The following is a 27,622-nucleotide window of genomic DNA, read 5'->3' on the forward strand; positions in this document are numbered from 1 at the left end:
AACTAAAAATCAGCAAGACACAGGCACCCCAAAGTTTAGGGCTGCTCTGATGACAAGAACCTCCACTTCATTACACCTTAAATATCCCAGGAAAGAGAAAAATGGATAAAGAAGTTGTGGTCCTTATGTACAATGGAATATCACTCAGGCATGAAATCAACATCATAAGGCTAGTAGCAGCATGATGAGAAGATTTAGGTACGACGATTCTAAGTGAAATAAGTCACACAGAAAAAGGCACTTATCATAAGATATCACTTATAGAGGGAATGTAAAAACCGCTACACTTGAACTGAATTACAAAACAGAACAGCGTCACACGTTTAGAAAACACACTATGGCTGCTTAACGGGAAAGGTGAGGTGGGGTGATGCATAACACAAGGGTTTCAAATTAGCTCAGATACCGTTCCATAAACCCAATATGTAACAGACAAGACCTACTCCTTGCTCAGTGAACTGGATTCAACACCCCCTGTTCACCGCCCAAGAATATATCTGACTAGTAAGACTCTTAAAACCAATGTATTGATATCTCTCTGTAAGTGAGTCAAGTGGGTGTAAAGCGGCATAAACACAGCAGTGAAAAGCAGCTAAACCCCATTATAAAAATCAATTACTTTTAAAAACCCGTGAAACAAAGACAGTGAAAGAGAGAGAAATTCATACAGAATTCGTTCAGGGGCTGGGATGCCACCTTTATTGACCATCTCTAGACCCACAGCTGATTGAGTCATAAGGGTGGACACTCTTGGGGCTGAGAGGTTTGCTGAGGTTGGGTGAGAAAACGGAGACCCTTTAAAGTAATATTGCGTGGTACCCATCCCATGGGTCCAAAATCTCCAGGTTCAAGGGCATCTTCCTACATCGAAAACATGCATGAGAAACCCAGAAGATGGTAAACCGTGTGATCGGGAAAGGTTTCTAAAACGCACCTCATTTCTCATCTCCTTGTGCTCGGGTTGGCCATTACAGCCGCTTTACTAGCAATCTCCGTCCTTGGAGAATCAGCCCCTTTAACCTTCTGTTCCGTACAGGTTGCAATTTGTCCTGAGGATAAACGGGAAGAGGGGGAACCAATGAGAGACTAGCTCTAGGTGTTGGGACAGCCACATGTCACTCTATTTTCCCATCAGCAAGAAGGATTAACCACAGGCTCAGCCTGCCGCCCGGAAGCAGAAGAGGGCCTGAAGCAATCCTGTGCTTTTGCGGCCAGCTCCCAAAAAAGCGAGTTGAAAAATCGCGCTCAGGGGCACTGCAATTCACAAACCTGCAGAGTTAGAAATGATAACTCTCGTCCACAAATATATTGAGGGAAGGCAACGAAGAGGATTTGAAAGCATAGCAGAATTGCAGGAAACAGATTTCAGGAGGTAGAGTCGAATCGCCTTTAAAGCACAGGAAAGGCGGCAAAACCTCGACAATGATGCCCTTGGCCAAAAAGGGCGTATGCGTTTTTTCCTGAATATATTCAGGAAAAAACGCATACGCCCTTTTTGGCCAACCAAGCAACCTGGAAAGGCAAATCAGCGCTACAAAGAAGTCTCGCTTCCCATCGGTCAAAAGGGCCATGCTGAATAAAGTGTCAAAACCAGAAATGTAGGACAGGCCATGGAGAAACGGGAGCCTTGCTACGCTGATGGGCGGGATGTAAATTGCCAACAGCCACTCTGGAGAAGTGTACGGTGTGTCCTGAAACATCTAAAAAACTCAGCTTAGAGAGCATAGGGCACTTCCACTCATGGGCGTATAAATTGGGAAAACTAAAAATCAGCAAGACACAGGCACCCCAAAGTTTAGGGCTGCTCTGTTGACAAGAACCTCCACTTCGTTACACCTTAAATATCCCAGGAAAGAGAAAAATGGATAAGGAAGTTGTGGTCCTTATGTACAATGGCATATCACTCAGCCATGAAATTAACGTCATAAGGCTAGTAGCAGCATGATGAGAGGTTTTAGGTACGACGATTCTAAGTGAAATAAGTCACACAAAAAAAGACACTTATCATAAGATATCACTTAGAGAGGGAATGTAAAAACCGCTACACTTGAACTGAATTACAAAACAGAACAGCGTCACACGTTTAGAAGACACACTATGGCTGCTTAACGGGAAAGGTGAGGTGGTGTGATGCATAACACAAGGGTTTCAAATTAGCTCAGATACTGTTCCATAAACCCAATATGTAACAGACAAGACCTACTCCTTGCTCAGTGAACTGGATTCAACACCCCCTGTTCACCGCCCAAGAATATATCTGACTAGTAAGACTCTTAAAACCAATGTATTGATATCTCTCTGTAAGTGAGTCAAGTGGGTGTAAAGCGGCATAAACACAGCAGTGAAAAGCAGCTAAACCCCATTATAAAAATCAATTACTTTTAAAAACCCGTGAAACAAAGACAGTGAAAGAGAGAGAAATTCATACAGAATTCGTTCAGGGGCTGGGATGCCACCTTTATTAACCATCTCTAGACCCACAGCTGATTGAGACATAAGGGTGGACACTCTTGGGGCTGAGAGGTTTGGTGAGGTTGGGTGAGCAAACGCAGACCCTTTAAAGTAATACTGCGTGGTACCCATCCCATGGGTCCAAAATCTCCAGGTTCAAGGGCATCTTCCTACATCGAAAACATGCATGAGAAACCCAGAAGATGGTACACCGTGTGATCGGGAAAGGTTTCTAAAACGCACCTCATTTCTCATCTCCTTGTGCTCGGGCTCGCCATTCCAGCCGCTTTACTAGCAATCTCCCTCCTTGGAGAATGAGCACCTTTAACCTCCTGTTCTGTACAGGTTGCAAATTTGTCCTGAGGATGAACGGGAAGAGGGGGAACCAATGAGAGACTAGGTCTAGGTGTGGGGACAGGCACAGGTCACTCTATTTTCCCATCAGGAAGAAGAATTAACCACAGGCTCAGCCTGCCGCCCGGAACCACAATAGGGCCTGAAGCAATCCTGCGCTTTTGCGGCCAGCTCCCAAGAAAGCGAGTTGAAAAATGGAGCTCAGGGGCACTGCAATTCACAAACCTGCAGAGTTAGAAATGATAACTCTCGTCCACAAATATATTGAGGGAAGGCAACAAAGAGGATTTGAAAGCAAGGCAGAATTGCAGGAAACAGATTTCAGGAGGTAGATTCGAATCGCCTTTAAAGCACAGGAAAAGCGGCAAAACCTCGACCATGATGCCCTTGGCCAAAAAGGGCGTATGCGTTTTTTCCTGAATATATTCAGGAAAAACGCATACGCCCTTTTTGGCCAACCAAGCAACCTGGAAAGGCAGATCAGCGCTACAATGAAGTCTCGCTTCCCATCGGTCAAAAGGGCCATGCTGAATAAAGTGTCAAAACCAGAAATGCAGGACAGGCCATGGAGAAACGGGAGCCTTGCTACACTGATGGGCGGGATTTAAATTGCCAACAGCCACTCTGGAGAAGTGTACAGTGTGTCCTGAAACATCTAAAACACTCAGCTTAGAGAGCATAGGGCACTTCCACTCATGGGCGTATAAATTGGGAAAACTAAAAATCAGCAAGACACAGGCACCCCAAAGTTTAGGGCTGCTCTATTGACAAGAACCTCCACTTCATTACACCTTAAATATCCCAGGAAAGAGAAAAATGGATAAAGAAGTTGTGGTCCTTATGTACAATGGAATATCACTCAGGCATGAAATCAACGTCATAAGGCTAGTAGCAGCATGATGAGAGGATTTAGGTACGACGATTCTAAGTGAAATAAGTCACACAGAAAAAGACACTTATCATAAGATATCACTTAGAGAGGGAATGTAAAAACCGCTACACTTGAACTGAATTACAAAACAGAACAGCGTCACACGTTTAGAAGACACACTATGGCCGCTTAACGGGAAAGGTGAGGTGGGGTGATGCATAAAACAAGGGTTTCAAATTAGCTCAGATACCGTTCCATAAACCCAATATGTAATAGACAAGACCTACTCCTTGCTCAGTGAACTGGACTCAACACCCCCTGTTCACCGCCCAAGAATATATTCTGACTAGTAAGACTCTTAAAACCAATGTATTGATATCCCTCTGTAAGTGAGTCAAGTGGGTGTAAACCGGCATAAACACAGCAGTGAAAAGCAGCTAAACCCCATTATAAAAATCAATTACTTTTAAAAACCCGTGAAACAAAGACAGTGAAAGAGAGAGAAATTCATACAGAATTCGTTCAGGGGCTGGGATGCCACCTTTATTGACCATCTCTAGACCCACAGCTGATTGAGTCATAAGGGTGGACACTCTTGGGGCTGAGAGGTTTGGTGAGGTTGAGTGAGCAAACGCAGACCCTTTAAAGTAATACTGCGTGGTATCCATCCCATGGGTCCAAAATCTCCAGGTTCAAGGGCATCTTCCTACATCGAAAACATGCATGAGAAACCCAGAAGATGGTACACCGTGTGATCGGGAAAGGTTTCTAAAACGCACCTCATTTCTCATCTCCTTGTGCTGGGGTTGGCCATTACAGCCGCTTTACTAGCAATCTCCCTCCTTGGAGAATCAGCCCCTTTAACCTTCTGTTCCCTACAGGTTGCAATTTGTCCTGAGGATAAACGGGAAGAGGGGGAACCAATGAGAGACTAGCTCTAGGTGTTGGGATAGCCACATGTCACTCTATTTTCCCATCAGGAAGAAGGATTAACCACTAGGCTCAGCCTGCCGCCCGGAAGCAGAACAGGGTCTGAAGCAATCCTGTGCTTTTGCGGCCAGCTCCCAAAAAAGCGAGTTGAAAAATGGAGCTCAGGGGCACTGCAATTCACAAACCTGCAGAGTTATAAATGGTAACTCTCGTCCACAAATATATTGAGGGAAGGCAACGAAGAGGATTTGAAAGCATAGCAGAATTGCAGGAAACTGATTTCAGGAGGTAGAGTCGAATCGCCTTTAAAGCACAGGAAAAGCGGCAAAACCTCGACAATGATGCCCTTGGCCAAAAAGGGCGTATGCGTTTTTTCCTGAATATATTCAGAAAAAAACGCATACGCCCTTTTTGGCCAACCAAGCAACCTGGAAAGGCAAATCAGCGCTACAAAGAAGTCTCGCTTCCCATCGGTCAAAAGGGCCATGCTGAATAAAGTGTCAAAACCAGAAATGCAGGACAGGCCATGGAGAAACGGGAGCCTTGCTACGCTGATGGGCGGGATGTAAATTGCCAACAGCCACTCTGGAGAAGTGTACGGTGTGTCCTGAAACACCTAAAAAACTCAGCTTAGAGAGCATAGGGCACTTCCACTCATGGGCGTATAAATTGGGAAAACTAAAAATCAGCAAGACACAGGCACCCCAAAGTTTAGGGCTGCTCTGTTGACAAGAACCTCCACTTCATTACACCTTAAATATCCCAGGAAAGAGAAAAATGGATAAAGAAGTTGTGGTCCTTATGTACAATGGAATATCACTCAGGCATGAAATCAACGTCATAAGGCTGGTAGCAGCATGATGAGTGGATTTAGGTACGACGATTCTAAGTGAAATAAGTCACAGAGAAAGACACTTATCGTAAGATATCACTTATAGAGGGAATGTAAAATCCGCTACACTTGAACTGAATTACAAATCAGAACAGCGTCACAGGTTTAGAAAACACACTATGGCTGCTTAACGGGAAAGGTGAGGTGGGGTGATGCATAAAACAAGGGTATCAAATTAGCTCAGATACTGTTCCATAAACCCAATATGTAACAGACAAGACCTACTCCTTGCTCAGTGAACTGGACTCAACACCCCCTGTTCACCGCCCAAGAATATATCTGACTAGTAAGACTCTTAAAACCAATGTATTGATATCTCTCTGTAAGTGAGTCAAGTGGGTGTAAATCGGCATAAACACAGAAGTGAAAAGCAGCTAAACCCCATTATAAAAGTCAATTACTTTTAAAAACCCGTGAAACAAAGACAGTGAAACAGAGAGAAATTCATACAGAATTCGTTCAGGGGCTGGGATGCCACCTTTATTGACCATCTCTAGACCCACAGCTGATTGAGATATAAGGGTGGACACTCTTCGGGCTGAGAGGTTTGGTGAGGTTGGGTGAGCAAACGCAGACCCTTTAAAGTAATACTGCGTGGTACCCATCCCATGGGTCCAAAATCTCCAGGTTCAAGGGCATCTTCCTACATCGAAAACATGCATGAGAAACCCAGAAGACAGTACACCGTGTGATCGGGAAAGGTTTCTAAAACGCACCTCATTTCTCATCTCCTTGTGCTCGGGCTCGCCATTACAGCCACTTTACTAGCAATCTCCCTCCTTGGAGAATCAGCACCTTTAACCTCCTGTTCCGAACAGGTTGCAATTTGTCCTGAGGATGAACGGGAAGAGGGGGAACCAATGAGAGACTAGGTCTAGGTGTGGGGACAGGCACAGGTCACTCTATTTTCCCATCAGGAAGAAGGATTAACCACAGGCTCAGCCTGCCGCCCGGAAGCAGAAGAGGGCCTGAAGCAATCCTGTGCTTTTGCGGCCAGCTCCCAAAAAAGCGAGTTGAAAAATCGAGCTCAGGGGCACTGCAATTCACAAACCTGCAGAGTTAGAAATGATAACTCTCGTCCACAAATATATTGAGGGAAGGCAACGAAGAGGATTTGAAAGCATAGCAGAATTGCAGGAAACAGATTTCAGGAGGTAGAGTCGAATCGCCTTTAAAGCACAGGAAAGGCGGCAAAACCTCGACAATGATGCCCTTGGCCAAAAAGGGCGTATGCGTTTTTTCCTGAATATATTCAGGAAAAAACGCATACGCCCTTTTTGGCCAACCAAGCAACCTGGAAAGGCAAATCAGCGCTACAAAGAAGTCTCGCTTCCCATCGGTCAAAAGGGCCATGCTGAATAAAGTGTCAAAACCAGAAATGCAGGACAGGCCATGGAGAAACGGGAGCCTTGCTACGCTGATGGGCGGGATGTAAATTGCCAACAGCCACTCTGGAGAAGTGTACGGTGTGTCCTGAAACATCTAAAAAACTCAGATTAGAGAGCATAGGGCACTTCCACTCATGGGCGTATAAATTGGGAAAACTAAAAATCAGCAAGACACAGGCACCCCAAAGTTTAGGGCTGCTCTGTTGACAAGAACCTCCACTTCGTTACACCTTAAATATCCCAGGAAAGAGAAAAATGGATAAAGAAGTTGTGGTCCATATGTATAATGGCATATCACTCAGCAATGAAATCAACATCATAAGGCTAGTAGCAGCATGATGAGAAGATTTAGGTACGATGATTCAAAGTGAAATAAGTCACACAGAAAAAGACACTTATCATAAGATATCACTTAGAGAGGGAATGTAAAAACCGCTACACTTGAACTGAATTACAAAACAGAACAGCGTCACACGTTTAGAAGACACACTATGGCTGCTTAACGGGAAAGGTGAGGTGGGGTGATGCATAAAACAAGGGTTGCAAATTAGCTCAGATACTCTTCCATAAACCCAATATGTAACAGACAAGACCTACTCCTTGCTCAGTGAACTGGATTCAACACCCCCTGTTCACCACCCAAGAATATATCTGACTAGTAAGACTCTTAAAACCAATGTATTGATATCTCTCTGTAAGTGAGTCAAGTGGGTGTAAAGCGGCATAAACACAGCAGTGAAAAGCAGCTAAACCCCATTATAAAAATCAATTACTTTTAAAAACCCGTGAAACAAAGACAGTGAAAGAGAGAGAAATTCATACAGAATTCGTTCAGGGGCTGGGATGCCACCTTTATTAACCATCTCTAGACCCACAGCTGATTGAGACATAAGGGTGGACACTCTTCGGGCTGAGAGGTTTGGTGAGGTTGGGTGAGCAAACGCAGACCCTTTAAAGCAATACTGCGTGGTACCCATCCCATGGGTCCAAAATCTCCAGGTTCAAGGGCATCTTCCTACATCGAAAACATGCATGAGAAACCCAGAAGATGGTACACTGTGTGATCGGGAAAGGTTGCTAAAACGCACCTCATTTCTCATCTCCTTGTGCTCGGGCTCGCCATTCCAGCTGCTTTACTAGCAATCTCCCTCCTTGGAGAATGAGCACCTTTAACCTCCTGTTCTGTACAGGTTGCAAATTTGTCCTGAGGATGAACGGGAAGAGGGGGAACCAATGAGAGACTAGGTCTAGGTGTGGGGACAGGCACAGGTCACTCTATTTTCCCATCAGGAAGAAGAATTAACCACAGGCTCAGCCTGCCGCCCGGAACCACAATAGGGCCTGAAGCAATCCTGCGCTTTTGGGGCCAGCTCCCAAGAAAGCGAGTTGAAAAATGGAGCTCAGGGGCACTGCAATTCACAAACCTGCAGAGTTAGAAATGATAACTCTCGTCCACAAATATATTGAGGGAAGGCAACAAAGAGGATTTGAAAGCAAGGCAGAATTGCAGGAAACAGATTTCAAGAGGTAGATTCGAATCGCCTTTAAAGCACAGGAAAGGCGGCAAAACCTCGACCATGATGCCCTTGGCCAAAAAGGGCGTATGCGTTTTTTCCTGAATATATTCAGGAAAAAACGCATACGCCCTTTTTGGCCAACCAAGCAACCTGGAAAGGCAAATCAGCGCTACAAAGAAGTCTCGCTTCCCATCGGTCAAAAGGGCCATGCTGAATAAAGTGTCAAAACCAGAAATGCAGGACAGGCCATGGAGAAACGGGAGCCTTGCTACGCTGATGGGCGGGATTTAAATTGCCAACAGCCACTCTGGAGAAGTGTACGGTGTGTCCTGAAACATCTAAAACACTCAGCTTAGAGAGCATAGGGCACTTCCACTCATGGGCGTATAAATTGGGAAAACTAAAAATCAGCAAGACACAGGCACCCCAAAGTTTAGGGCTGCTCTGATGACAAGAACCTCCACTTCATTACACCTTAAATATCCCAGGAAAGAGAAAAATGGATAAAGAAGTTGTGGTCCTTATGTACAATGGAATATCACTCAGGCATGAAATCAACATCATAAGGCTAGTAGCAGCATGATGAGAAGATTTAGGTACGACGATTCTAAGTGAAATAAGTCACACAGAAAAAGGCACTTATCATAAGATATCACTTATAGAGGGAATGTAAAAACCGCTACACTTGAACTGAATTACAAAACAGAACAGCGTCACACGTTTAGAAAACACACTATGGCTGCTTAACGGGAAAGGTGAGGTGGGGTGATGCATAACACAAGGGTTTCAAATTAGCTCAGATACCGTTCCATAAACCCAATATGTAACAGACAAGACCTACTCCTTGCTCAGTGAACTGGATTCAACACCCCCTGTTCACCGCCCAAGAATATATCTGACTAGTAAGACTCTTAAAACCAATGTATTGATATCTCTCTGTAAGTGAGTCAAGTGGGTGTAAAGCGGCATAAACACAGCAGTGAAAAGCAGCTAAACCCCATTATAAAAATCAATTACTTTATAAACCCATGAAACAAAGACAGTGAAAGAGAGAGAAATTCATACAGAATTCGTTCAGGGGCTGGGATGCCACCTTTATTGACCATCTCTAGACCCACAGCTGATTAAGACATAAGGGTGGACACTCTTCGGGCTGAGAGGTTTGGTGAGGTTGGGTGAGCAAACGCAGACCCTTTAAAGTAATACTGCGTGGTACCCATCCCATGGGTCCAAAATCTCCAGGTTCAAGGGCATCTTCCTACATCGAAAACATGCATGAGAAACCCAGAAGATGGTACACCGTGTGATCGGGAAAGGTTTCTAAAACGCACCTCATTTCTCATCTCCTTGTGCTCGGGCTCGCCATTCCAGCCGCTTTACTAGCAATCTCCCTCCTTGGAGAATGAGCACCTTTAACCTCCTGTTCTGTACAGGTTGCAAATTTGTCCTGAGGATGAACGGGAAGAGGGGGAACCAATGAGAGACTAGGTCTAGGTGTGGGGACAGGCACAGGTCACTCTATTTTCCCATCAGGAAGAAGAATTAACCACAGGCTCAGCCTGCCGCCCGGAACCACAATAGGGCCTGAAGCAATCCTGCGCTTTTGCGGCCAGCTCCCAAGAAAGCGAGTTGAAAAATGGAGCTCAGGGGCACTGCAATTCACAAACCTGCAGAGTTAGAAATGATAACTCTCGTCCACAAATATATTGAGGGAAGGCAACAAAGAGGATTTGAAAGCAAGGCAGAATTGCAGGAAACAGATTTCAGGAGGTAGATTCGAATCGCCTTTAAAGCACAGGAAAAGCGGCAAAACCTCGACCATGATGCCCTTGGCCAAAAAGGGCGTATGCGTTTTTTCCTGAATATATTCAGGAAAAACGCATACGCCCTTTTTGGCCAACCAAGCAACCTGGAAAGGCAGATCAGCGCTACAATGAAGTCTCGCTTCCCATCGGTCAAAAGGGCCATGCTGAATAAAGTGTCAAAACCAGAAATGCAGGACAGGCCATGGAGAAACGGGAGCCTTGCTACACTGATGGGCGGGATTTAAATTGCCAACAGCCACTCTGGAGAAGTGTACAGTGTGTCCTGAAACATCTAAAACACTCAGCTTAGAGAGCATAGGGCACTTCCACTCATGGGCGTATAAATTGGGAAAACTAAAAATCAGCAAGACACAGGCACCCCAAAGTTTAGGGCTGCTCTATTGACAAGAACTTCCACTTCATTACACCTTAAATATCCCAGGAAAGAGAAAAATGGATAAAGAAGTTGTGGTCCTTATGTACAATGGAATATCACTCAGGCATGAAATCAACGTCATAAGGCTAGTAGCAGCATGATGAGAGGATTTAGGTACGACGATTCTAAGTGAAATAAGTCACACAGAAAAAGACACTTATCATAAGATATCACTTAGAGAGGGAATGTAAAAACCGCTACACTTGAACTGAATTACAAAACAGAACAGCGTCACACGTTTAGAAGACACACTATGGCCGCTTAACGGGAAAGGTGAGGTGGGGTGATGCATAAAACAAGGGTTTCAAATTAGCTCAGATACCGTTCCATAAACCCAATATGTAATAGACAAGACCTACTCCTTGCTCAGTGAACTGGACTCAACACCCCCTGTTCACCGCCCAAGAATATATTCTGACTAGTAAGACTCTTAAAACCAATGTATTGATATCCCTCTGTAAGTGAGTCAAGTGGGTGTAAACCGGCATAAACACAGCAGTGAAAAGCAGCTAAACCCCATTATAAAAATCAATTACTTTTAAAAACCCGTGAAACAAAGACAGTGAAAGAGAGAGAAATTCATACAGAATTCGTTCAGGGGCTGGGATGCCACCTTTATTGACCATCTCTAGACCCACAGCTGATTGAGTCATAAGGGTGGACACTCTTGGGGCTGAGAGGTTTGGTGAGGTTGAGTGAGCAAACGCAGACCCTTTAAAGTAATACTGCGTGGTATCCATCCCATGGGTCCAAAATCTCCAGGTTCAAGGGCATCTTCCTACATCGAAAACATGCATGAGAAACCCAGAAGATGGTACACCGTGTGATCGGGAAAGGTTTCTAAAACGCACCTCATTTCTCATCTCCTTGTGCTGGTGTTGGCCATTACAGCCGCTTTACTAGCAATCTCCCTCCTTGGAGAATCAGCCCCTTTAACCTTCTGTTCCCTACAGGTTGCAATTTGTCCTGAGGATAAACGGGAAGAGGGGGAACCAATGAGAGACTAGCTCTAGGTGTTGGGATAGCCACATGTCACTCTATTTTCCCATCAGGAAGAAGGATTAACCACTAGGCTCAGCCTGCCGCCCGGAAGCAGAACAGGGTCTGAAGCAATCCTGTGCTTTTGCGGCCAGCTCCCAAAAAAGCGAGTTGAAAAATGGAGCTCAGGGGCACTGCAATTCACAAACCTGCAGAGTTATAAATGGTAACTCTCGTCCACAAATATATTGAGGGAAGGCAACGAAGAGGATTTGAAAGCATAGCAGAATTGCAGGAATCTGATTTCAGGAGGTAGAGTCGAATCGCCTTTAAAGCACAGGAAAAGCGGCAAAACCTCGACAATGATGCCCTTGGCCAAAAAGGGCGTATGCGTTTTTTCCTGAATATATTCAGAAAAAAACGCATGCGCCCTTTTTGGCCAACCAAGCAACCTGGAAAGGCAAATCAGCGCTACAAAGAAGTCTCGCTTCCCATCGGTCAAAAGGGCCATGCTGAATAAAGTGTCAAAACCAGAAATGCAGGACAGGCCATGGAGAAACGGGAGCCTTGCTACGCTGATGGGCGGGATGTAAATTGCCAACAGCCACTCTGGAGAAGTGTACGGTGTGTCCTGAAACACCTAAAAAACTCAGCTTAGAGAGCATAGGGCACTTCCACTCATGGGCGTATAAATTGGGAAAACTAAAAATCAGCAAGACACAGGCACCCCAAAGTTTAGGGCTGCTCTGTTGACAAGAACCTCCACTTCATTACACCTTAAATATCCCAGGAAAGAGAAAAATGGATAAAGAAGTTGTGGTCCTTATGTACAATGGAATATCACTCAGGCATGAAATCAACGTCATAAGGCTGGTAGCAGCATGATGAGTGGATTTAGGTACGACGATTCTAAGTGAAATAAGTCACAGAGAAAGACACTTATCGTAAGATATCACTTATAGAGGGAATGTAAAATCCGCTACACTTGAACTGAATTACAAATCAGAACAGCGTCACAGGTTTAGAAAACACACTATGGCTGCTTAACGGGAAAGGTGAGGTGGGGTGATGCATAAAACAAGGGTATCAAATTAGCTCAGATACTGTTCCATAAACCCAATATGTAACAGACAAGACCTACTCCTTGCTCAGTGAACTGGACTCAACACCCCCTGTTCACCGCCCAAGAATATATCTGACTAGTAAGACTCTTAAAACCAATGTATTGATATCTCTCTGTAAGTGAGTCAAGTGGGTGTAAATCGGCATAAACACAGAAGTGAAAAGCAGCTAAACCCCATTATAAAAGTCAATTACTTTTAAAAACCCGTGAAACAAAGACAGTGAAACAGAGAGAAATTCATACAGAATTCGTTCAGGGGCTGGGATGCCACCTTTATTGACCATCTCTAGACCCACAGCTGATTGAGATATAAGGGTGGACACTCTTCGGGCTGAGAGTTTTGGTGAGGTTGGGTGAGCAAACGCAGACCCTTTAAAGTAATACTGCGTGGTACCCATCCCATGGGTCCAAAATCTCCAGGTTCAAGGGCATCTTCCTACATCGAAAACATGCATGAGAAACCCAGAAGACAGTACACCGTGTGATCGGGAAAGGTTTCTAAAACGCACCTCATTTCTCATCTCCTTGTGCTCGGGCTCGCCATTACAGCCACTTTACTAGCAATCTCCCTCCTTGGAGAATCAGCACCTTTAACCTCCTGTTCCGAACAGGTTGCAATTTGTCCTGAGGATGAACGGGAAGAGGGGGAACCAATGAGAGACTAGGTCTAGGTGTGGGGACAGGCACAGGTCACTCTATTTTCCCATCAGGAAGAAGGATTAACCACAGGCTCAGCCTGCCGCCCGGAAGCAGAAGAGGGCCTGAAGCAATCCTGTGCTTTTGCGGCCAGCTCCCAAAAAAGCGAGTTGAAAAATCGAGCTCAGGGGCACTGCAATTCACAAACCTGCAGAGTTAGAAATGATAACTCTCGTCCACAAATATATTGAGGGAAGGCAACGAAGAGGATTTGAAAGCATAGCAGAATTGCAGGAAACAGATTTCAGGAGGTAGAGTCGAATCGCCTTTAAAGCACAGGAAAGGCGGCAAAACCTCGACAATGATGCCCTTGGCCAAAAAGGGCGTATGCGTTTTTTCCTGAATATATTCAGGAAAAAACGCATACGCCCTTTTTGGCCAACCAAGCAACCTGGAAAGGCAAATCAGCGCTACAAAGAAGTCTCGCTTCCCATCGGTCAAAAGGGCCATGCTGAATAAAGTGTCAAAACCAGAAATGCAGGACAGGCCATGGAGAAACGGGAGCCTTGCTACGCTGATGGGCGGGATGTAAATTGCCAACAGCCACTCTGGAGAAGTGTACGGTGTGTCCTGAAACATCTAAAAAACTCAGATTAGAGAGCATAGGGCACTTCCACTCATGGGCGTATAAATTGGGAAAACTAAAAATCAGCAAGACACAGGCACCCCAAAGTTTAGGGCTGCTCTGTTGACAAGAACCTCCACTTCGTTACACCTTAAATATCCCAGGAAAGAGAAAAATGGATAAAGAAGTTGTGGTCCATATGTATAATGGCATATCACTCAGCAATGAAATCAACATCATAAGGCTAGTAGCAGCATGATGAGAAGATTTAGGTACGATGATTCAAAGTGAAATAAGTCACACAGAAAAAGACACTTATCATAAGATATCACTTAGAGAGGGAATGTAAAAACCGCTACACTTGAACTGAATTACAAAACAGAACAGCGTCACACGTTTAGAAGACACACTATGGCTGCTTAACGGGAAAGGTGAGGTGGGGTGATGCATAAAACAAGGGTTGCAAATTAGCTCAGATACTCTTCCATAAACCCAATATGTAACAGACAAGACCTACTCCTTGCTCAGTGAACTGGATTCAACACCCCCTGTTCACCACCCAAGAATATATCTGACTAGTAAGACTCTTAAAACCAATGTATTGATATCTCTCTGTAAGTGAGTCAAGTGGGTGTAAAGCGGCATAAACACAGCAGTGAAAAGCAGCTAAACCCCATTATAAAAATCAATTACTTTTAAAAACCCGTGAAACAAAGACAGTGAAAGAGAGAGAAATTCATACAGAATTCGTTCAGGGGCTGGGATGCCACCTTTATTAACCATCTCTAGACCCACAGCTGATTGAGACATAAGGGTGGACACTCTTCGGGCTGAGAGGTTTGGTGAGGTTGGGTGAGCAAACGCAGACCCTTTAAAGCAATACTGCGTGGTACCCATCCCATGGGTCCAAAATCTCCAGGTTCAAGGGCATCTTCCTACATCGAAAACATGCATGAGAAACCCAGAAGATGGTACACTGTGTGATCGGGAAAGGTTGCTAAAACGCACCTCATTTCTCATCTCCTTGTGCTCGGGCTCGCCATTCCAGCTGCTTTACTAGCAATCTCCCTCCTTGGAGAATGAGCACCTTTAACCTCCTGTTCTGTACAGGTTGCAAATTTGTCCTGAGCATGAACGGGAAGAGGGGGAACCAATGAGAGACTAGGTCTAGGTGTGGGGACAGGCACAGGTCACTCTATTTTCCCATCAGGAAGAAGAATTAACCACAGGCTCAGCCTGCCGCCCGGAACCACAATAGGGCCTGAAGCAATCCTGCGCTTTTGGGGCCAGCTCCCAAGAAAGCGAGTTGAAAAATGGAGCTCAGGGGCACTGCAATTCACAAACCTGCAGAGTTAGAAATGATAACTCTCGTCCACAAATATATTGAGGGAAGGCAACAAAGAGGATTTGAAAGCAAGGCAGAATTGCAGGAAACAGATTTCAAGAGGTAGATTCGAATCGCCTTTAAAGCACAGGAAAGGCGGCAAAACCTCGACCATGATGCCCTTGGCCAAAAAGGGCGTATGCGTTTTTTCCTGAATATATTCAGGAAAAAACGCATACGCCCTTTTTGGCCAACCAAGCAACCTGGAAAGGCAAATCAGCGCTACAAAGAAGTCTCGCTTCCCATCGGTCAAAAGGGCCATGCTGAATAAAGTGTCAAAACCAGAAATGCAGGACAGGCCATGGAGAAACGGGAGCCTTGCTACGCTGATGGGCGGGATTTAAATTGCCAACAGCCACTCTGGAGAAGTGTACGGTGTGTCCTGAAACATCTAAAACACTCAGCTTAGAGAGCATAGGGCACTTCCACTCATGGGCGTATAAATTGGGAAAACTAAAAATCAGCAAGACACAGGCACCCCAAAGTTTAGGGCTGCTCTGATGACAAGAACCTCCACTTCATTACACCTTAAATATCCCAGGAAAGAGAAAAATGGATAAAGAAGTTGTGGTCCTTATGTACAATGGAATATCACTCAGGCATGAAATCAACATCATAAGGCTAGTAGCAGCATGATGAGAAGATTTAGGTACGACGATTCTAAGTGAAATAAGTCACACAGAAAAAGGCACTTATCATAAGATATCACTTATAGAGGGAATGTAAAAACCGCTACACTTGAACTGAATTACAAAACAGAACAGCGTCACACGTTTAGAAAACACACTATGGCTGCTTAACGGGAAAGGTGAGGTGGGGTGATGCATAACACAAGGGTTTCAAATTAGCTCAGATACCGTTCCATAAACCCAATATGTAACAGACAAGACCTACTCCTTGCTCAGTGAACTGGATTCAACACCCCCTGTTCACCGCCCAAGAATATATCTGACTAGTAAGACTCTTAAAACCAATGTATTGATATCTCTCTGTAAGTGAGTCAAGTGGGTGTAAAGCGGCATAAACACAGCAGTGAAAAGCAGCTAAACCCCATTATAAAAATCAATTACTTTATAAACCCATGAAACAAAGACAGTGAAAGAGAGAGAAATTCATACAGAATTCGTTCAGGGGCTGGGATGCCACCTTTATTGACCATCTCTAGACCCACAGCTGATTAAGACATAAGGGTGGACACTCTTCGGGCTGAGAGGTTTGGTGAGGTTGGGTGAGCAAACGCAGACCCTTTAAAGTAATACTGCGTGGTACCCATCCCATGGGTCCAAAATCTCCAGGTTCAAGGGCATCTTCCTACATCGAAAACATGCATGAGAAACCCAGAAGATGGTACACCGTGTGATCGGGAAAGGTTTCTAAAACGCACCTCATTTCTCATCTCCTTGTGCTCGGGCTCGCCATTCCAGCCGCTTTACTAGCAATCTCCCTCCTTGGAGAATGAGCACCTTTAACCTCCTGTTCTGTACAGGTTGCAAATTTGTCCTGAGGATGAACGGGAAGAGGGGGAACCAATGAGAGACTAGGTCTAGGTGTGGGGACAGGCACAGGTCACTCTATTTTCCCATCAGGAAGAAGAATTAACCACAGGCTCAGCCTGCCCCCCGGAACCACAATAGGGCCTGAAGCAATCCTGCGCTTTTGCGGCCAGCTCCCAAGAAAGCGAGTTGAAAAATGGAGCTCAGGGGCACTGCAATTCACAAACCTGCAGAGTTAGAAATGATAACTCTCGTCCACAAATATATTGAGGGAAGGCAACAAAGAGGATTAGAAAGCAAGGCAGAATTGCAGGAAACAGATTTCAGGAGGTAGATTCGAATCGCCTTTAAAGCACAGGAAAAGCGGCAAAACCTCGACCATGATGCCCTTGGCCAAAAAGGGCGTATGCGTTTTTTCCTGAATATATTCAGGAAAAAAAGCATACGCCCTTTTTGGCCAACCAAGAAACCTGGAAAGGCAAATCAGCGCTACAAAGAAGTCTCGCTTCCCATCGGTCAAAAGGGCCATGCTGAATAAAGTGTCAAAACCAGAAATGCAGGACAGGCCATGGAGAAACGGGAGCCTTGCTACGCTGATGGGCGGGATGTAAATTGCCAACAGCCACTCTGGAGAAGTGTACGGTGTGTCCTGAAACATCTAAAAAACTCAGCTTAGAGAGCATAGGGCACTTCCACTCATGGGCGTATAAATTGGGAAAACTAAAAATCAGCAAGACACAGGCACCCCAAAGTTTAGGGCTGCTCTGTTGACAAGAACCTCCACTTCGTTACACCTTAAATATCCGAGGAAAGAGAAAAATGGATAAGGAAGTTGTGGTCCTTATGTACAATGGCATATCACTCAGCCATGAAATTAACGTCATAAGGCTAGTAGCAGCATGATGAGAGTTTTTAGGTACGATGATTCTAAGTGAAATAAGTCACACAGAAAAAGACACTTATCATAAGATATCACTTAGAGAGGGAATGTAAAAACCGCTACACTTGAACTGAATTACAAAACAGAACAGCGTCACACGTTTAGAAGACACACTATGGCTGCTTAACGGGAAAGGTGAAGTGGGGTGATGCATAAAACAAGGGTTTCAAATTAGCTCAGATACCGTTCCATAAACCCAATATGTAATAGACAAGACCTACTCCTTGCTCAGTGAACTGGACTCAACACCCCCTGTTCACCGCCCAAGAATATATCTGACTAGTAAGAATCTTAAAACCAATGTATTGATATCCCTCTGTAAGTGAGTCAAGTGGGTGTAAACCGGCATAAACACAGCAGTGAAAAGCAACTAAACCCCGTTATAAAAATCAATTACTTTTAAAAACCCGTGAAACAAAGACAGTGAAGAGAGAGAAATTATTACAAAATTCGTTCAGTGGCTGTGATGCCACCTGGATTGACCATCTCTAGACCCACAGCTGATTGAGACATAAGGGTGGACACTCTTGGGGCTGAGAGGTTTGGTGAGGTTGGGTGAGCAAACACAGACCCTTTAAAGTAATACTGCGTGGTATCCATCCCATGGGTCCAAAATCTCCAGGTTCAAGGGCATCTTCCTACATCGAAAACATGCATGAGAAACCCAGAAGATGGTACACCGTGTGATCGGGAAAGGTTTCTAAAACGCACCTCATTTCTCATCTCCTTGTGCTGGGGTTGGCCATTACAGCCGCTTTACTAGCAATCTCCCTCCTTGGAGAATCAGCCCCTTTAACCTTCTGTTCCCTACAGGTTGCAATTTGTCCTGAGGATAAACGGGAAGAGGGGGAACCAATGAGAGACTAGCTCTAGGTATTGGGACAGCCACATGTCACTCTAATTTCCCATCAGGAAGAAGGATTAACCACAGGCTCAGCCTGCCGCCCGGAAGCAGAACAGGGCCTGAAGCAATCCTGTGCTTTTGCGGCCAGCTCCCAAAAAAGCGAGTTGAAAAATGGAGCTCAGGGGCACTGCAATTCACAAACCTGCAGAGTTATAAATGGTAACTCTCGTCCACAAATATATTGAGGGAAGGCAACGGAGAGGATTTGAAAGCATAGCAGAATTGCAGGAAACTGATTTCAGGAGGTAGAGTCGAATCGCGTTTAAAGCACAGGAAAAGCGGCAATACCTCGACAATGATGCCCTTGGCCAAAAAGGGCGTATGCGTTTTTTCCTGAATATATTCAGGAAAAAACGCATACGCCCTTTTTGGCCAACCAAGCAACCTGGAAAGGCAAATCAGCGCTACAAAGAAGTCTCGCTTCCCATCGGTCAAAAGGGCCATGCTGAATAAAGTGTCAAAACCAGAAATGCAGGACAGGCCATGGAGAAACGGGAGCCTTGCTACGCTGATGGGCGGGATGTAAATTGCCAACAGCCACTCTGGAGAAGTGTACGGTGTGTCCTGAAACATCTAAAAAACTCAGCTTAGAGAGCATAGGGCACTTCCACTCATGGGCGTATAAATTGGGAAAACTAAAAATCAGCAAGACACAGGCACCCCAAAGTTTAGGGCTGCTCTGTTGACAAGAACCTCCACTTCATTACACCTTAAATATCCCAGGAAAGAGAAAAATGGATAAAGAAGTTGTGGTCCTTATGTACAATGGAATATCACTCAGGCATGAAATCAACGTCATAAGGCTGGAAGCAGCATGATGAGTGGATTTAGGTACGACGATTCTAAGTGAAATAAGTCACAGAGAAAGACACTTATCGTAAGATATCACTTATAGAGGGAATGTAAAATCCGCTACACTTGAACTGAATTACAAAACAGAACAGCGTCACACGTTTAGAAAACACACTATGGCTGCTTAACGGGAAAGGTGAGGTGGGGTGATGCATAAAACAAGGGTATCAAATTAGCTCAGATACTGTTCCATAAACCCAATATGTAACAGACAAGACCTACTCCTTGCTCAGTGAACTGGACTCAACACCCCCTGTTCACCGCCCAAGAATATATCTGACTAGTAAGACTCTTAAAACCAATGTATTGTTATCTCTCTGTAAGTGAGTCAAGTGGGTGTAAATCGGCATAAACACAGAAGTGAAAAGCAGCTAAACCCCATTATAAAAGTCAATTACTTTTAAAAACCCGTGAAACAAAGACAGTGAAACAGAGAGAAATTCATACAGAATTCGTTCAGGGGCTGGTATGCCACCTTTATTGACCATCTCTAGACCCACAGCTGATTGAGATATAAGGGTGGACACTCTTCGGGCTGAGAGGTTTGGTGAGGTTGGGTGAGCAAACGCAGACCCTTTAAAGTAATACTGCGTGGTACCCATCCCATGGGTCCAAAATCTCCAGGTTCAAGGGCATCTTCCTACATCGAAAACATGCATGAGAAACCCAGAAGACGGTACACCGTGTGATCGGGAAAGGTTTCTAAAACGCACCTCATTTCTCATCTCCTTGTGCTCGGGCTCGCCATTACAGCCACTTTACTAGCAATCTCCCTCCTTGGAGAATCAGCACCTTTAACCTCCTGTTCCGAACAGGTTGCAATTTGTCCTGAGGATGAACGGGAAGAGGGGGAACCAATGAGAGACTAGGTCTAGGTGTGGGGACAGCCACAGGTCACTCTATTTTCCCATCAGGAAGAAGGATTAACCACAGGCTCAGCCTGCCGCCCGGAAGCAGAAGAGGGCCTGAAGCAATCCTGTGCTTTTGCAGCCAGCTCCCAAAAAAGCGAGTTGAAAAATGGAGCTCAGGGGCACTGCAATTCACAAACCTGCAGAGTTAGAAATGAGAACTCTCGTCCACAAATATATTGAGGGAAGGCAACGAAGAGGATTTGAAAGCATAGCAGAATTGCAGGAAACAGATTTCAGGAGGTAGAGTCGAATCGCCTTTAAAGCACAGGAAAGGCGGCAAAACCTCGACAATGATGCCCTTGGCCAAAAAGGGCGTATGCGTTTTTTCCTGAATATATTCAGGAAAAAACGCATACGCCCTTTTTGGCCAACCAAGCAACCTGGAAAGGCAAATCAGCGCTACAAAGAAGTCTCGCTTCCCATCGGTCAAAAGGGCCATGCTGAATAAAGTGTCAAAACCAGAAATGCAGGACAGGCCATGGAGAAACGGGAGCCTTGCTACGCTGATGGGCGGGATGTAAATTGCCAACAGCCACTCTGGAGAAGTGTACGGTGTGTCCTGAAACATCTAAAAAACTCAGCTTAGAGAGCATAGGGCACTTCCACTCATGGGCGTATAAATTGGGAAAACTAAAAATCAGCAAGACACAGGCACCCCAAAGTTTAGGGCTGCTCTGTTGACAAGAACCTCAACTTCGTTACACCTTAAATATCCCAGGAAAGAGAAAAATGGATAAGGAAGTTGTGGTCCTTATGTACAATGGCATATCACTCAGCCATGAAATTAACGTCATAAGGCTAGTAGCAGCATGATGAGAGGATTTAGGTACGACGATTCTAAGTGAAATAAGTCACACAGAAAAAGACACTTATCATAAGATATCACTTATAGAGGGAATGTAAAAACCGCTACACTTGAACTGAATTACAAAACAGAACAGCGTCACACGTTTAGAAGACACACTATGGCTGCTTAACGGGAAAGGTGAGGTGGGGTGATGCATAAAACAAGGGTTTCAAATGAGCTCAGATACCGTTCCATAAACCCAATATGTAATAGACAAGACCTACTCCTTGCTCAGTGAACTGGATTCAACACCCCCTGTTCACCGCCCAAGAATATATCTGACTAGTAAGAATCTTAAAACCAATGTATTGATATCCCTCTGTAACTGAGTCAAGTGGGTGTAAACTGGCATAAACACAGCAGTGAAAAGCAGCTAAACCCCATTATAAAAATCAATTACTTTTAAAAACCCGTGAAACAAAGACAGTGAAATAGAGAGAAATTCTTACAAAATTCGTTCAGGGGCTGTGATGCCACCTGGATTGACCATCTCTAGACCCACAGCTGATTGAGACATAAGGGTGGACACTCTTGGGGCTGAGAGGTTTGGTGAGGTTGGGTGAGCAAACGCAGACCCTTTAAAGTAGTACTGCGTGGTATCCATCCCATGGGTCCAAAATCTCCAGGTTCAAGGGCATCTTCCTACATCGAAAACATGCATGAGAAACCCAGAAGATGGTACACCGTGTGATCGGGAAAGGTTTCTAAAACGCACCTCATTTCTCATCTCCTTGTGCTCGGGTTGGCCATTACAGCCGCTTTACTAGCAATCTCCCTCCTTTGAGAATCAGCACTTTTAACCTCCTGTTCCGTACAGGTTGCAATTTGTCCTGAGGATGAACGGGAAGAGGGGGAACCAATGAGAGACTAGGTCTAGGTGTGGGGACAGGCACAGGTCACTCTATTTTCCCATCAGGAAGAAGAATTAACCACAGGCTCAGCCTGCCGCCCGGAACCACAATAGGGCCTGAAGCAATCCTGCGCTTTTGCGGCCAGCTCCCAAGAAAGCGAGTTGAAAAATGGAGCTCAGGGGCACTGCAATTCACAAACCTGCAGAGTTAGAAATGATAACTCTCGTCCACAAATATATTGAGGGAAGGCAACGAAGAGGATTTGAAAGCAAGGCAGAATTGCAGGAAACAGATTTCAGGAGGTAGATACAAATCGCCTTTAAAGCACAGGAAAAGCGGCAAAACCTCGACCATGATGCCCTTGGCCAAAAAGGGCGTATGCGTTTTTTCCTGAATATATTCAGGAAAAAACGCATACGCCCTTTTTGGCCAACCAAGCAACCTGGAAAGGCAAATCAGCGCTACAAAGAAGTCTCGCTTCCCATCGGTCAAAAGGGCCATGCTGAATAAAGTGTCAAAACCAGAAATGCAGGACAGGCCATGGAGAAACGGGAGCCTTGCTACGCTGATTGGCGTGATGTAAATTGCCAACAGCCACTCTGGAGAAGTGTACGGTGTGTCCTGAAACATCTAAAAAACTCAGCTTAGAGAGCATAGGGCACTTCCACTCATGGGCGTATAAATTGGGAAAACTAAAAATCAGCAAGACACAGGAACCCCAAAGTTTAGGGCTGCTCTGTTGACAAGAACCTCCACTTCGTTACACCTTAAATATCCCAGGAAAGAGAAAAATGGATAAAGAAGTTGTGGTCCATATGTATAATGGCATATCACTCAGCAATGAAATCAACATCATAAGGCTAGTAGCAGCATGATGAGAAGATTTAGGTACGACGATTCTAAGTGAAATAAGTCACACAGAAAAAGACACTTATCATAAGATATCACTTAGAGAGGGAATGTAAAAACCGCTACACTTGAACTGAATTACAAAACAGAACAGCGTCACACGTTTAGAAGACACACTATGGCTGCTTAACGGGAAAGGTGAGGTGGGGTGATGCATAAAACAAGGGTTTCAAATGAGCTCAGATACCGTTCCATAAACCCAATATGTAATAGACAAGACCTACTCCTTGCTCAGTGAACTGGACTCAACACCCCCTGTTCACCGCCCAAGAATATATCTGACTAGTAAGACTCTTAAAACCAATGTATTGATATCCCTCTGTAAGTGAGTCAAGTGGGTGTAAACCGGCATAAACACAGCAGTGAAAAGCAGCTAAACCCCATTATAGAAATCAATTACTTTTAAAAATCCGTGAAACAAAGACAGTGAAAGAGAGAGAAATTCTTACAAAATTCGTTCAGGGGCTGTGATGCCACCTGGATTGACCATCTCTAGACCCACAGCTGATTGAGACATAAGGGTGGACACTCTTCGGGCTGAGAGGTTTGGTGAGGTTGGGTGAGCAAACGCAGACCCTTTAAAGTAATACTGCGTGGTACCCATCCCATGGGTCCAAAATCTCCAGTTTCAAGGGCATCTTCCTACATCGAAAACATGCATGAGAAACCCAGAAGACGGTACACCGTGTGATCGGGAAAGGTTTCTAAAACGCACCTCATTTCTCATCTCCTTGTGCTCGGGCTCGCCATTCCAGCCGCTTTACTAGCAATCTCCCTCCTTGGAGAATGAGCACCTTTAACCTCCTGTTCTGTACAGGTTGCAAATTTGTCCTGAGGATGAACGGGAAGAGGGGGAACCAATGAGAGACTAGGTCTAGGTGTGGGGACAGGCACAGGTCACTCTATTTTCCCATCAGGAAGAAGAATTAACCACAGGCTCAGCCTGCCGCCCGGAACCACAATAGGGCCTGAAGCAATCCTGCGCTTTTGCGGCCAGCTCCCAAGAAAGCGAGTTGAAAAATGGAGCTCAGGGGCACTGCAATTCACAAACCTGCAGAGTTAGAAATGATAACTCTCGTCCACAAAAATATTGAGGGAAGGCAACGAAGAGGATTTGAAAGCAAGGCAGAATTGCAGGAAACAGATTTCAGGAGGTAGATTCGAATCACCTTTAAAGCACAGGAAAAGCGGCAAAACCTCGACCATGATGCCCTTGGCCAAAAAGGGCGTATGCGTTTTTTCCTGAATATATTCAGGAAAAAACGCATACGCCCTTTTTGGCCAAGCAAGCAACCTGGAAAGGCAAATTAGCGCTAAAAAGAAGTCTCGCTTCCCATCGGTCAAAAGGGCCATGCTGAATAAAGTGTCAAAACCAGAAATGCAGGACAGGCCATGGAGAAACGGGAGCCTTGCTACGCTGATGGGCGGGATGTAAATTGCCAACAGCCACTCTGGAGAAGTGTACGGTGTGTCCTGAAACATCTAAAAAACTCAGCTTAGAGAGCATAGGGCACTTCCACTCATGGGCGTATAAATTGGGAAAACTAAAAATCAGCAAGACACAGGCACCCCAAAGTTTAGGGCTGCTCTGTTGACAAGAACCTCCACTTCGTTACACCTTAAATATCCAATGAAAGAGAAAAATGGATAAAGAAGTTGTGGTCCATATGTATAATGGCATATCACTCAGCAATGAAATCAACATCATAAGGCTAGTAGCAGCATGATGAGAAGATTTAGGTACGACGATTCTAAGTGAAATAAGTCACACAGAAAAAGGCACTTATCATAAGATATGACTTATAGAGGGAATGTAAAAACCGCTACACTTGAACTGAATTACAAAACAGAACAGCGTCACACGTTTAGAAAACACACTATGGCTGCTTAACGGGAAAGGTGAGGTGGGGTGTTGCATAAAACAAGGGTATCAAATTAGCTCAGATACTGTTCCATAAACCCAATATGTAACAGACAAGACCTACTCCTTGCTCAGTGAACTGGATTCAACACCCCCTGTTCACCGCCCAAGAATATATCTGACTAGTAAGACTCTTAAAACCAATGTATTGATATCTCTCTGTAAGTGAGTCAAGTGGGTGTAAAGAGGCATAAACACAGCAGTGAAAAGCAGCTAAACCCCATTATAAAAATCAATTACTTTTAAAAACCCGTGAAACAAAGACAGTGAAAGAGAGAGAAATTCATACAGAATTCGTTCAGGGGCTGGGATGCCACCTTTATTGACCATCTCTAGACCCACAGCTGATTGAGTCATAAGGGTGGACACTCTTGGGGCTGAGAGGTTTGCTGAGGTTGGGTGAGAAAACGGAGACCCTTTAAAGTAATATTGCGTGGTACCCATCCCATGGGTCCAAAATCTCCAGGTTCAAGGGCATCTTCCTACATCGAAAACATGCATGAGAAACCCAGAAGATGGTACACCGTGTGATCGGGAAAGGTTTCTAAAACGCACCTCATTTCTCATCTCCTTGTGCTCGGGTTGGCCATTACAGCCGCTTTACTAGCAATCTCCGTCCTTGGAGAATCAGCCCCTTTAACCTTCTGTTCTGTACAGGTTGCAATTTGTCCTGAGGATAAACGGGAAGAGGGGGAACCAATGAGAGACTAGCTCTAGGTGTTGGGACAGCCACAGGTCACTCTATTTTCCCATCAGGAAGAAGGATTAACCACAGGCTCAGCCTGCCGCCCGGAAGCAGAACAGGGCCTGAAGCAATCCTGTGCTTTTGCGGCCAGCTCCCAAAAAAGCGAGTTGAAAAATCGCGCTCAGGGGCACTGCAATTCACAAACCTGCAGAGTTAGAAATGATAACTCTCGTCCACAAATATATTGAGGGAAGGCAACGAAGAGGATTTGAAAGCAAGGCAGAATTGCAGGAAACAGATTTCAGGAGGTAGAGTCGAATCGCCTTTAAAGCACAGGAAAGGCGGCAAAACCTCGACCATGATGCCCTTGGCCAAAAAGGGCGTATGCGTTTTTTCCTGAATATATTCAGGAAAAAACGCATACGCCCTTTTTGGCCAACCAAGCAACCTGGAAAGGCAAATCAGCGCTACAAAGAAGTCTCGCTTCCCATCGGTCAAAAGGGCCATGCTGAATAAAGTGTCAAAACCAGAAATGCAGGACAGGCCATGGAGAAACGGGAGCCTTGCTACACTGATGGGCGGGATTTAAATTGCCAACAGCCACTCTGGAGAAGTGTACAGTGTGTCCTGAAACATCTAAAACACTCAGCTTAGAGAGCATAGGGCACTTCCACTCATGGGCGTATAAATTGGGAAAACTAAAAATCAGCAAGACACAGGCACCCCAAAGTTTAGGGCTGCTCTGTTGACAAGAACCTCCACTTCATTACACCTTAAATATCCCAGGAAAGAGAAAAATGGATAAAGAAGTTGTGGTCCTTATGTACAATGGAATATCACTCAGGCATGAAATCAACGTCATAAGGCTAGTAGCAGCATGATGAGAGGATTTAGGTACGACGATTCTAAGTGAAATAAGTCACACAGAAAAAGACACTTATCATAAGATATCACTTAGAGAGGGAATGTAAAAACCGCTACACTTGAACTGAATTACAAAACAGAACAGCGTCACACGTTTAGAAGACACACTATGGCTGCTTAACGGGAAAGGTGAGGTGGGGTGATGCATAAAACAAGGGTTTCAAATTAGCTCAGATACCGTTCCATAAACCCAATATGTAATAGACAAGACCTACTCCTTGCTCAGTGAACTGGACTCAACACCCCCTGTTCACCGCCCAAGAATATATCTGACTAGTAAGACTCTTTAAACCAATGTATTGATATCCCTCTGTAAGTGAGTCAAGTGGGTGTAAAGCGGCATAAACACAGCAGTGAAAAGCAGCTAAACCCCATTATAAAAATCAATTACTTTTAAAAACCCGTGAAACAAAGACAGTGAAAGAGAGAGAAATTCATACAGAATTCGTTCAGGGGCTGGGATGCCACCTTTATTGACCATCTCTAGACCCACAGCTGATTGAGACATAAGGGTGGACACTCTTCGGGCTGAGAGGTTTGGTGAGGTTGGGTGAGCAAACGCAGACCCTTTAAAGTAATACTGCGTGGTACCCATCCCATGGGTCCAAAATCTCCAGATTCAAGGGCATCTTCCTACATCGAAAACATGCATGCGAAACCCAGAAGATGGTACACCGTGTGATCGGGAAAGGTTTCTAAAACGCACCTCATTTCTCATCTCCTTGTGCTCGGGTTGGCCATTACAGCCACTTTACTAGCAATCTCCCTCCTTGGAGAATGAGCACCTTTAACCTCCTGTTCTGTACAGGTTGCAAATTTGTCCTGAGGATGAACGGGAAGAGGGGGAACCAATGAGAGACTAGGTCTAGGTGTGGGGACAGGCACAGGTCACTCTATTTTCCCATCAGGAAGAAGAATTAACCACAGGCTCAGCCTGCCGCCCGGAACCACAATAGGGCCTGAAGCAATCCTGCGCTTTTGCGGCCAGCTCCCAA

Source organism: Balaenoptera borealis (assembly GCF_965194805.1).
Source record: "Balaenoptera borealis genome assembly, chromosome: 6".
NCBI classification, from domain to species: Eukaryota; Metazoa; Chordata; class Mammalia; order Artiodactyla; family Balaenopteridae; genus Balaenoptera; species Balaenoptera borealis.